The 10,938-nt window shown below is 45.1% G+C and overlaps 1 protein-coding gene across 2 annotated transcripts in view; it reads left to right on the top strand.

The window, feature by feature from the left end:
* The window catches only part of LOC142492595 (potassium channel subfamily K member 17-like), a 63,149-nt gene that overhangs the window by 17,738 nt on the left and 34,473 nt on the right, over positions 1-10,938 (top strand). The gene's annotated exons all lie outside the window — the stretch shown is intronic.

The following is a 10,938-nucleotide window of genomic DNA, read 5'->3' as shown; positions in this document are numbered from 1 at the left end:
ACCTCACACACTCTACCTCCCGCGGAACAACCAGCACGCCTGACATCTCCTGCACCTCACACATCTCCCTCCGCAACCGGACCGCGACGCCGCGGACTACAGTCAAACAGCATGCCACCAATGTCACTCCCGCTACCTCACACACTGTATGACAACACCTACCACTGAAACTCAGCTGTTCCTTACAATAAAATATGTTTTCCTAACAATTTCACTGTCTGTATAATTTATTCAAAAACACTTCTCACACCACCACTCACACACAACACTCACCCACACAAAACCCCCTCATACACACACACACACACACGCAAACATCCTGTCATTCTATGCCACACATAACAACAAATCACACCTCACCTTCACCCTCATAATACACACACTACACTCAAAAACATGCAATTTACAACATGTCTATGACCAACAACACGCACTCACACACGTCACACACACAACATGCGTCATACACACACACATGCCTTCACACACGCCACATACACACATGCTCTCACACACACCACACACCATCACACACAACACACACACAAATACACAAACACATGCACACACACACGCACTCAGCAACGCCACACGCCCTCAACCACGCAACACACGTACTCACACACACACACCAACCTCCTCTGCTGATACAACACACAAAACAACACTTCAACATAACCTTAACTACCACACACAACACAACCACCACTAAACAAACACACACACCCAACCCACTGTTCCAATTACCTACCCTTCACCATACACACTACACTGAATACAATGCACATTTACACGTCTCACCACCCACTCCCATTGCACATCAACATCCCACCACACACAAACATATACAACAACACAACACCTCCGCTACTAACACACCTAGCACAATAAATCACCTCTTCCTTTCAATAACATATTTTACACAAAACATTACTATTTACACATCTGTCTAATTTATTGCACACAAACACTCAACTAACCAACACTGACACACACACTCACACACCACACACTCACTATCACATCACACACTCACTCATCCACACACACACCCCACACAATCAACAATCACACACAATAATTACATACACACACTATTCTGCCACACACACAGCCAACATTAACACAAAACAAAAACACACACAACATTTCAACACCTACACAAACGCACACCAAACACAAATAAATACCCCTCAATACTGTCACACTTTATCAATTTACATTGTACAATTGTACATTGTACATTGGCATCACATTACAACTTTACAACTTTACAACTTTCACATACAACATTTACACATACTTATTCACAGTTCACATCCCGGGCAACGCCGGGTATCTCAGCTAGTATAACAATAAGAACAAAATAAAAGGGGGGGGGGGGGTGTAGCATGGCTGCTTGACGTCAGGGACAATAATGTGCTGCTGCGTAAAACCAGAAGAGACGTTCTTTTCCCGGAGGTGATGCTGCATCCTCTAAAATAAGGGTACGCAAAAATAATGGCCGTGCCTGACCTCATTGGCGGGTTAGGGTGGGTGATGGGTGCAGGTTCCCTTGGGTGGGTGATGGGTGCAGGTTCCCTTGGGTGGGTGATGGGTGCAGGTTCCCTTGGGTGGGTGATGAGGTCTCGGGCGGAGGTGGGATATCCCCTTGCATACCATAGTGGTTAGTAAGATATTGCCTTCCTAGCCTCTTTGGTACAGTATGCCAGGGGGAGGGAGGGGAAGAAGTTAGTTTGGCTACTAGTAGTCACTATTAAAGTATTACATCATGTGCAGCCACTAGCGGCCGACTAGTCATGGATTTCTGAACAGGATCTCCCCTAGAAGTACTGTAGCTGCTACTGGACTGCAAGACCCCACGGCGGCTATTTCAAGGGGCAGTCAAAAAGTTTAAGCCATGGGCGGCCAACTCCAGTCCTCAAGTGCCACCAACAGGTCAGGTTTCCAGGGCCACCAACTGGTCAGGTTTTCAGGATATCCCTGCTTCAGCACAGGTGGTTCAGTCTTCGACTAAGCTCTTGAGGACTGGAGTTGGCCTCCTCCGGCTTTAACCCTTCAGCCCAAGCCAGGGAATCTCCGTTGTGAGAGTGTTTCATTTCCTCCTGTGGCCACACTGCACAGAGATGGACTGAAATCTGCACACAAGACACAACATACACAAAACATTAGACACACATCACAGAATTGACAGGCACAAACAAATCACAGGTAGACACACACACACACACACACACACACACACACACACACACACAGACACACACACACACTGACAGCTACCAAGTGACAAACACACACAGTGATACCAGCCTCCCAAGCGCGCTTGCTGTCTCCTCTGCCAGGACAGCGAAAAGCTCCTGGTAGAGCGAGCGGCAGCAAGCAAGAGCGAGCAGCAGCACCTAAGCGCTTACTATGTCCCAGGCCAGAGGAACTATATATTTGCCACCTCCTCAAAATTCTCAAGTCTTAGTCTGCGTCCATGGAAGGACAGGCAGCATTGAGCCCCGGCATCCTCAATGCGGATGTCTTGAGAGGGGGCTTACGCGAGCATCCGCAAGCGTGCTGAAGCGTCGGAATTTTCAGCCGAGAGGCGAAGCTGTTTTTCAGCGCACTGTCGGATGAAAACATCCAATCACAGCACAGCAGCGTCAACGGTAAAGGCGCCGTGACGTCTGCGCCGTGACGTTGATGTCGGTGCGTCGCAGGCTATTGGCCCAGCGACGTCACTGTCCCGCCTCCCCCCGCCTCCCGATCGCGCACGCTGGCTCGCCTGCATGTGCATGAAATCGCTCATGCTTGAACAGGCGAGCCTCAGCGTCCGCGCGGTTCAGCACTGCTCCCGTCTCTATGGACGCAGCCTTACACAACCTCTAGGGAGGCCAATTATATCCGGTATTGGGTCTCTTACAACTTACTTATTTGAGTACAGTATGTGCATCATTATTTACAGGAGGTGCTAGTCTTATATCTCTTGTATGTGACTATTGAACTGTTAAGGAGTTTGCAGGATTTTAATTGGCTGGGTGATTTTATTCGGGTAACCGTACGATATCCAGGCATTGCGCATAACTTGGGCCTCAGTGATCTTTGCGATTTTGCACCAGAGACGGGCAAATGTTTTTTGCGGATCCGGATCTGCCGCTGATCGTCTGGTTCCTTCGGATTGCGGAGTTTCCGCGAATCGGTCTCAAAGAGGGCGATTTATTTTTTTCCATTTTTTTACAAATTACCGATTGTGCAATCCGCGTTTTGGATTGGTAAAATCCACCAGCAGACTGTATCCGACGGCGTTTTTTGATGAATCCGCATGGATTGAAACTGGAACAATCCATAGCCGGATTTTACACCGTGAAACGGAAAATTCTGCAAAACGGATTTTGACCGTTTCGACCATCTCTAATTTAGTTTGCCGAAAAAGTTTGCTTTGATCCAAAAGTTTGCGTAACGCTAATGTCAACCAACATAGCACGTTTAATTTCTTTTGATTACTTTTGCTTTCAAATTTGGCCAAACATTTAAAACTATTGTTAAATGGAGCAGCTATTTGAAAAAAAACAAAAAAAAGCAAAATTGCGAATTTTGGGCCATTTTGCTAAAACGTTTGGTGCCAATTTGTAAACCGCTTACTGTGTGCACTGTCGCAACCGGACTAGCGCGGCTGTCTCTGCTTAATTCATAAACCGCTTAAAAAAAGGATTGCTTACCTATTCTTCACCAGGGGGCTTGAAATGCATTGCACAGCAAAAGGATTAGCAAGCAAGCACACCCAGCGTACCCAGCGCACCCAGCGCAGCCACCGCAGCCAGCGCACCCAGCGCACCCAGCGCACAGGGACATTCATAATGGGATTCCCTTTACACTGGGGGTGAAAGGTTCCTTGCTGCCACACAGTGATTCCTGGAACGAGGCCGCTGTTGTTTCTCTGTCTCGCTTCTTGCGTCAGAACTTGTCACCTGGACAAGATGTGAAAACTTAACAGGAAAAGAAGTGCTTTCCTGTGAGAGGAAACGATTTGCTTCTCCAACAAATCTGTAATCCTTCCAGGGCATTACAGTTCAGTCCCCAGTGTCGGCTTCCGAACCTTGCACCAGTCACGCCATCTTCTGCCCACCGGCTGCGAAACAGAGTGTTAGTTCTATGGAATAGGGAATGGTTCGGATTGGACACAGTGCTGCATACACTGCAATGCTACGGAAAGAGAAACAAGCAGAGGCTTTCACAAGGAATGATGGCACAGTATTATGTGTAACCTCTTTCTATAAGCCCCAGACTGATACCTGTTGCTGAGGTGGGAGCCCAAGTCCTTTATGTCAAAGTGGTATGCCACGCGTGGCCTGCGGTCAGACAACAAACACAGTGCGGGTTTGATATAACGGGTTTTATAGATATAATATAGATACTTGGTAACCCCGTGATCCCTAAGGCCGCGCCCATGCTTATCGCGAGCGGCGCGATAAATCACATTAATGAGAATGGTAATGTCTATAGTGCGCGTGCACACGTGCAAGTGAGCGTCGGGAAGAGTGAAGCTGCAGGAGACAAAATGATTTGTTTTTTTGTAGTGCGACGGCCGGGTCACGTGAGCGGTTCGCCCAATGAGGGCGGACCAGCTCCATTACATCACGGCCACCACTCCCAATTGCATCTACCTACAGGACTGAAATCTCTGCTGCTACAGGCTTGCGTGACGCACTAACCATGGACTCGGCCTAACAAAGCCTCACCACAGTCATATAACAGCACATCAACATAACACTGCACTTTAACGCTGCGTGGGTGTATGTCAGTGTCAATGAGGATACGGCCATCCACTCCTGGGTATCTAGGCCTTTGTGATGGTGCCAGGATACCGCTGGAGCTCTTTAATGCAACAAAGTATAGCAGGCCTGTACTTCACAAAATACTTCCGTACCACTTTAACTGCAGCCGTTGAGGATCCCCTCTGATGGCGTACGCTGCCTCATGCAGCTTCCCGGCGATGATCTGCCGGGCCTCTTTGCACACTGTACTGCTCGCCTTCCAGTCCGTCCACTCCCTCTTAGCGGGACACAGACTGGCCCCAGGTCACACTTCATCGAGCCTGAACTCATTCAGGCTTGTGCAGATCTGCTGTAGCAGCTACCCCCTTACAGCTCCTATCGGGGAATCCTCAAGGCCCCTCTCTTAACCCTGTCTCTCCAGAGTTCAATCTCATTGGCTGAGGCCCTGTCCATCACGTCACATCCTTCTGCCCCAGAAGTGGCTCCCTGCTGCAGCACAGCATGCTGGGAGTTGTAGTTTCCTATTGCAGCCAAGCGGCAAGGGTTCCATATGAAAAAGGGAAAGAAGGAGATTTGCGCAGGGCAAAGGGAGCGAGTGATGCGTCAAAGGAGTTTATTTAGAAATAGACCGAACTTTTATCAAAGACTAAAGTAATAATAAAAAACTATAATAAAAAATGCCATTGAAAACATGATGTTTCTGAAAATATTTTACTGTAGTGTTTTTTAATACTATAAACCGTGTGGGTATATAAATGAAACACAGGGATGTATCTATACACACCACAGGTTAGTTTTACTGCTTGCACCATTTTCTGCTTATTCTTTTGCATGAAAAGTTAGCGCTTCTTCCATTATACTCTCAGCTATTTGTGTGTCGCTAGTAGAAGGTGTAAAAGTGATGCAGAATTCGATACGAACTGTCACACGTGGAGGGATATTGAGCTGAATACCATGGTACAATGATGCAAAGCGATGCAAGACATAATTATGTGTATATGTAGTATGAACCCTTTTGTATTGTATTGTATGTCTTTATTTATATAGCGCCAAAAGTGTACTCAGCGCTTCACAAAGAATACAGTACAGGGAATTAAAATGATACAATAAGTGCAGCAAAATCAGACAATAGGAAAGGAAATCCCTGCCCCGAAGAGCTTACAATCTGAGAGGTATGGTGGGAGACTTACAGAGACAGCAGGTGAGGGAATAAGTGCTGTAGATGGCAGTGCTTGGCCACAATGGGTGGTAGGAGTGGCTGAGTGTGGGACAGTAACCATGAGTACAGGCTGTTGGGATGCTTAACTTGTGGGGTTAGTTTTAAGGTTAGTCAGTATTAAATCAGAAGGTTAGCACCATTTACAGGGGAAGAGATGGCAGGGAGGCGTGGGTGATATCAGGTGTGTGTCTTGGTTCAGGCTTAGGGTAGATCCCCAGCAGCAGGAAGGAGTGTGAATAGAGAATTTGTGTGGGTGCTTTTTATTGAGGGGTAAAGAAGTTGTTGGGAGAGAGGTGTATAAATAATGGTGCAGTGGGGAGTGGGGAAGTTGGGGAGAACAGAGACGTTCACAAAGTAGTGAGGAAACAGTAAGCAAAAAAAGCAATAGGGAGGGCATGGTGGAGATGAAGGAGGAGACAGTCCAGGTATTGGAGGATAGGAAGAGGATAGGAAGAGTACAAAGAATAATAGCATTTAGAAAATCAAGTTCTCACAGCTGCAGTGTTGTAGTTGTGCAGAGTCCAGATCTTCCTCAATCTTCATCTCCAAAATGAACTCCAGACACTTTCAATGTTACACTTTAAAATGTTGCAAATGTTTTAATGTCCTTTGTGTGTAGAGTGGCCCTTTCTGCATGCCCTGTATGTCATTTTTCAGAGGTAGACCGTGATCTGCTCTCCATACAGAAAGGTATAAACCCTCTCCCCATTCTTCCGTCGGAATCACCAGAATGACGGTGAGATCATGTTATTGCCACATAATCAGACCGGGTCAGAGGGGGCCATGGCAGGAGAAGACACATGAGGGGTTAATTTGAAGGTGTGCAGTCTTGACATATTCTATGGGCTGTTGACTGACAAGGAATGAAGGTAGTGCACGCACTCAAACAAAAAGGGTGAAAGTGGGGTACTTAACCGCCGGTGCGCTGGTTCTGGGGAGCTCCTGATGTCCCAAATAGAACCAGTGAAGAAGAAGAATCAGGCACACCTTGAGAAGGGCAGTATTACTGCCGAAACGTTGTGTTCCTTGGCACATTAAACCCCTTTTTATTTGATGATTAAGACCGTGTGCCTGATTCTTCTTCTTCACTGTTGACTGACAAGTCACATGGGGTACGTAAGGGTAAAAGGATACACGTTTCCTAGTGCTCTCTCTGCTTATTTTTTCCTTGTCAGGGAAGTCAGATAACGTAACCTAATAGACACAGTCGGAAGAAGGTCTGTGACCTCCTTGAAATATGTTATTTCAACAACACATCCAGACCAGACTAAGAAGTAAACACAATGACATCATATTTCCCAGAATCGACTCAAGATTCCAGGATCTCACTTGGGGCGAGGCCGCCCAGGGAGGCAGGAAATAGGTTTGGGAATTATAACCCCTTTCTGCGGGAGTGACCTGGCATTGCATTCATTCAGCAGAGATGGAGGGAAAAGTGCAGTGAACCTATATACAATGGGTTTGCAACTTGAAACCACTCTTGTGCCCCAGCTCTGACCCTGGGGGTCCTGAAATATATGGGCCCAGATCAGGTTTATGAAATTAGAGGGGAGGAGATGGGAAAAGGCACTTTCAAGATGCAAAATGTTCCGGGTTTATAAATTGAAGACCCTCCATCCGTTTGGGATAAATTCAGACATATAACTTTTCAAACGGAATTCCCCATTGTGCTTTGTTTAATGTAATGTCCTATTGTGCTTTGATACAAGTGTGAGAACAAGTTTACATTCTCTTGATAGTGCAGGAACCTGCTGAAAGGGTTAACCTTGACGTAGTTGCAGGCGTGATATATTTTGACCAGAAGATGGAACTAAATGACCCTTACTTATCAGAAGAAAAAAAACCCATATAGAAATGAATGAAATACTTTGTCACATTAGATGTGTATTGGGGCGTCTTTACTTACTGTTCTATATTTGAGGTCACTTTCCCAGTAGACCTCCAATTGGCTCTATTCAATCTATAGATGTAGAATACTGTGTGTCTGGGGTTTGAGCGTGCTAAGTTTGTGTATGTCCTATATGGAACTATGTTTTAGTATTTATCACTGCTGTATTACACAGATCTACTGTACATTTCTGATTCTGTGTGCAGTATATACTTACACTTCAAGTATGCATTCAATGGTTTAAGCTTGCCCCTCCCCACTTTCCAAGTTGGCAGGTCAGTTTCATTTTGCCAGGTTACGACAGATCCAATGTTATCATTCTTCCTGTAATTATACAGGTTAATAAGAATTTTAACCCAGGGAGTGTTAGGCCCTGCTATTGTCATGCCTTGAAAGTGGTAGCAGGCTTAAGACACTTTGGCCAAAGGTTTAAATTAAATGACCCTTTGTTCAAGAGATATATAGGTATTGCACTGTGTATTTTTGTCACATTGGAAGTAGCTTTGGGCATCTTTGTCTGTTTTTTGTTGTATACTTCAAGTATACAGAGGCGGCACATTTTATTTGAGTGCGGCTAGCTCCGCAAGCCGGGGGATGCCCCGGCATGCTAGCCGCACTCCCGATGACGCGCGGTCACGCGTCATCGGGTGCCTGCGCCCCCTGCATGCGCGTCCAGGGCTCCCCGAGGGAGCCTTGGTGTCCCACGATGTGGGGGACGGCGGCAGGGGGTTCCGGGGGACCTGGCGGACCCGGCAGCGGGAGGGAGAAAGCCCCGATCGGAGGGCGCTCCTCCGTGGCTTCGGCGCGCGCCCGGCACCCTCCGGCGTGCGCCAGGTTACTGCTGCGGCCGAGAACGGGCAAATGCTCAAATAAACTCGGCCGCAGCAGTACATACAGATTTCTGCTTATATGGGTCCATTTTTAATCTAATCTAGACCAGACACCACCACTCAAAAGGAAAGATAGTAAATACTGTATGTCTCGGCGTTTAAGGACGAAAAGAACCCCTAATTCCTAGATGACAGTAAAAAAACTAAATCTACCACCCTGAACATATTTGCTCCGAGTTTACTATACAGTAAGGGGAGACGGGGAGGGGTCTCAGAATCGCAATTGTCTGCAGACATTGATGCATTCCTATCTAAATGCAACTTTATAAAACTCTCAGTTGAAGATATTTTGCCATTGGAATCAACAATCACACCTCTGGAGATATCCGATGCAGTTAAATCCCTTAAACTCAAAGTTACCTAAATTGATCCATCCGGACCAGGTGGGATTCGTAAAAGGGAGACAGGCTCTGGATAACACTAGAGTCTTGTCAACCTTACCGATATAGCTCACCAATCCAAATCCCTTTCCTTCCTATTATCCCGAAAAGGCTTTTGACCGCCTCAACTGGCAATTCATGTTTGCTACCCTAAAAACAATAGAATTTAGCGAAAAAATTATAGATAGAATCAAAATCCTATATAGTTTCCCCTCGGCCACACTCAAGGCCAAAGCAATCACTTCCTCCTTATTTTCCATAAATAACGGAACCCGTCAAGCATGTCCCCTATCCCTTTGCCTATTTGCAATATCTATTCAACCATTAGCAGCTCTGATCAGAAATAACCCCAATATCTCAAGAATTCAAATTAATAATCAGGAATATAAAATAGCTCTATTCGTCGACAATATACTACTGTCTCTCACTAAACCTTTAATCTCCACCCTAATCTATTTCGAGAACTTGGATTCCTTTGGTAAACTCTCAGGCTATAAAATGAATAATACGAAGTCTATAGCTCTAAACCTAAACTTACCTAGCCATACAGTCGAACTCATCGAAACCAATTTTGACTCCAAATGGGATCCCCAAAAAATTAAATATCTAGATATCCATCTCACAAAAGATTGGACTGTACAAATTTAACTATGCCCCTCTTTTTAAACAAATCTACAAAGATCTGTCAAGTTGGGACCCTTACCAGATATCCTGGTTCGTACAGTAGGATCACATCAATAAAGATGAATATCCTCCCTAAGATTCTATCCCTTTTTTACACTCTGACAGTTAAAGTCTTGAATTGCAATCATGACTAAATGAGATTATCCGCTAGATTTGGCAAAATAAAAAACCAAGGGTTAATAGATCCATTTTATATCACCCTAAATCAGAAGGAGGTTTAGCACTCCCAGAACTCAAGAGATACTATAAAGCAGCCCATCTGGGACAACTAATCAGTTGGCACAACAACCCAACTGAAAAAAAGATGGGTAGAAGTGGAAGATTTGGTTTACTACCCCAACGAGCTTCAACACATCCTAGAAAAGAATAGTAGACCGCTCTCGATATATGAAAATCCTGTTCTAAATGTCTCATGTAATCTGTGGGATGCTCTGAAATCCAGAAATAACCTGACTGCTCCCTTCTCCATGAGGTTACAATAAAAAATAACCAAATCTTTGGATACAGCGTGGAGTCACTAGAGTGAAAGATGTGATGGATTTGCAGACTATGAAGCCCTTCCCTACATTACAATCAATATTTAAAATCCAAAATACTGAATTTTATAGATACCTACAAATTAGGCATTTTATTCAATCCAAACACCAAAAGAAAGTACCACTAAAAATGACTCAATTTGAATCCTGGCGTAACTCCCAATCTTTAACAAAGGGAGTCACCTCTGTTCTATATAATGCAATACGTAGCATCTCATGTGACCCTAAATCAGACAAATATATTTTGGCACGGGAAAAAGACCTTAGCATACCTATTGATATGGAAATTTGGCAGGACTTTTTGGAGGCAGCAGGCCAAAATTCCACCTGTGTGGTAATTAAAGAAAATATATACAAGATCCTATATTGTTGGTACTATACCCCTGTAAAATTAAACTCAATGTATCCGAATGTCTCTGTTGGAGGGAATGTGGCAACCTGGACTCCATTCTCAACATTTGGTGATAATGTCCTAAAATTAAACCCCTATGGGATAAAATCCTTCAATTGGTAGAAAATATATCTGGTTTTCGTATCCCTAGAAACCCCCTTTTTGTGATTTTGGGGAAACCAGTTCC

Source organism: Ascaphus truei, chromosome 4, assembly GCF_040206685.1.
Source record: "Ascaphus truei isolate aAscTru1 chromosome 4, aAscTru1.hap1, whole genome shotgun sequence".
Taxonomy (NCBI): domain Eukaryota; kingdom Metazoa; phylum Chordata; class Amphibia; order Anura; family Ascaphidae; genus Ascaphus; species Ascaphus truei.
Note: the sequence above shows the minus strand (reverse complement) of the source record. Positions and strands in the feature narration are given on the sequence as shown.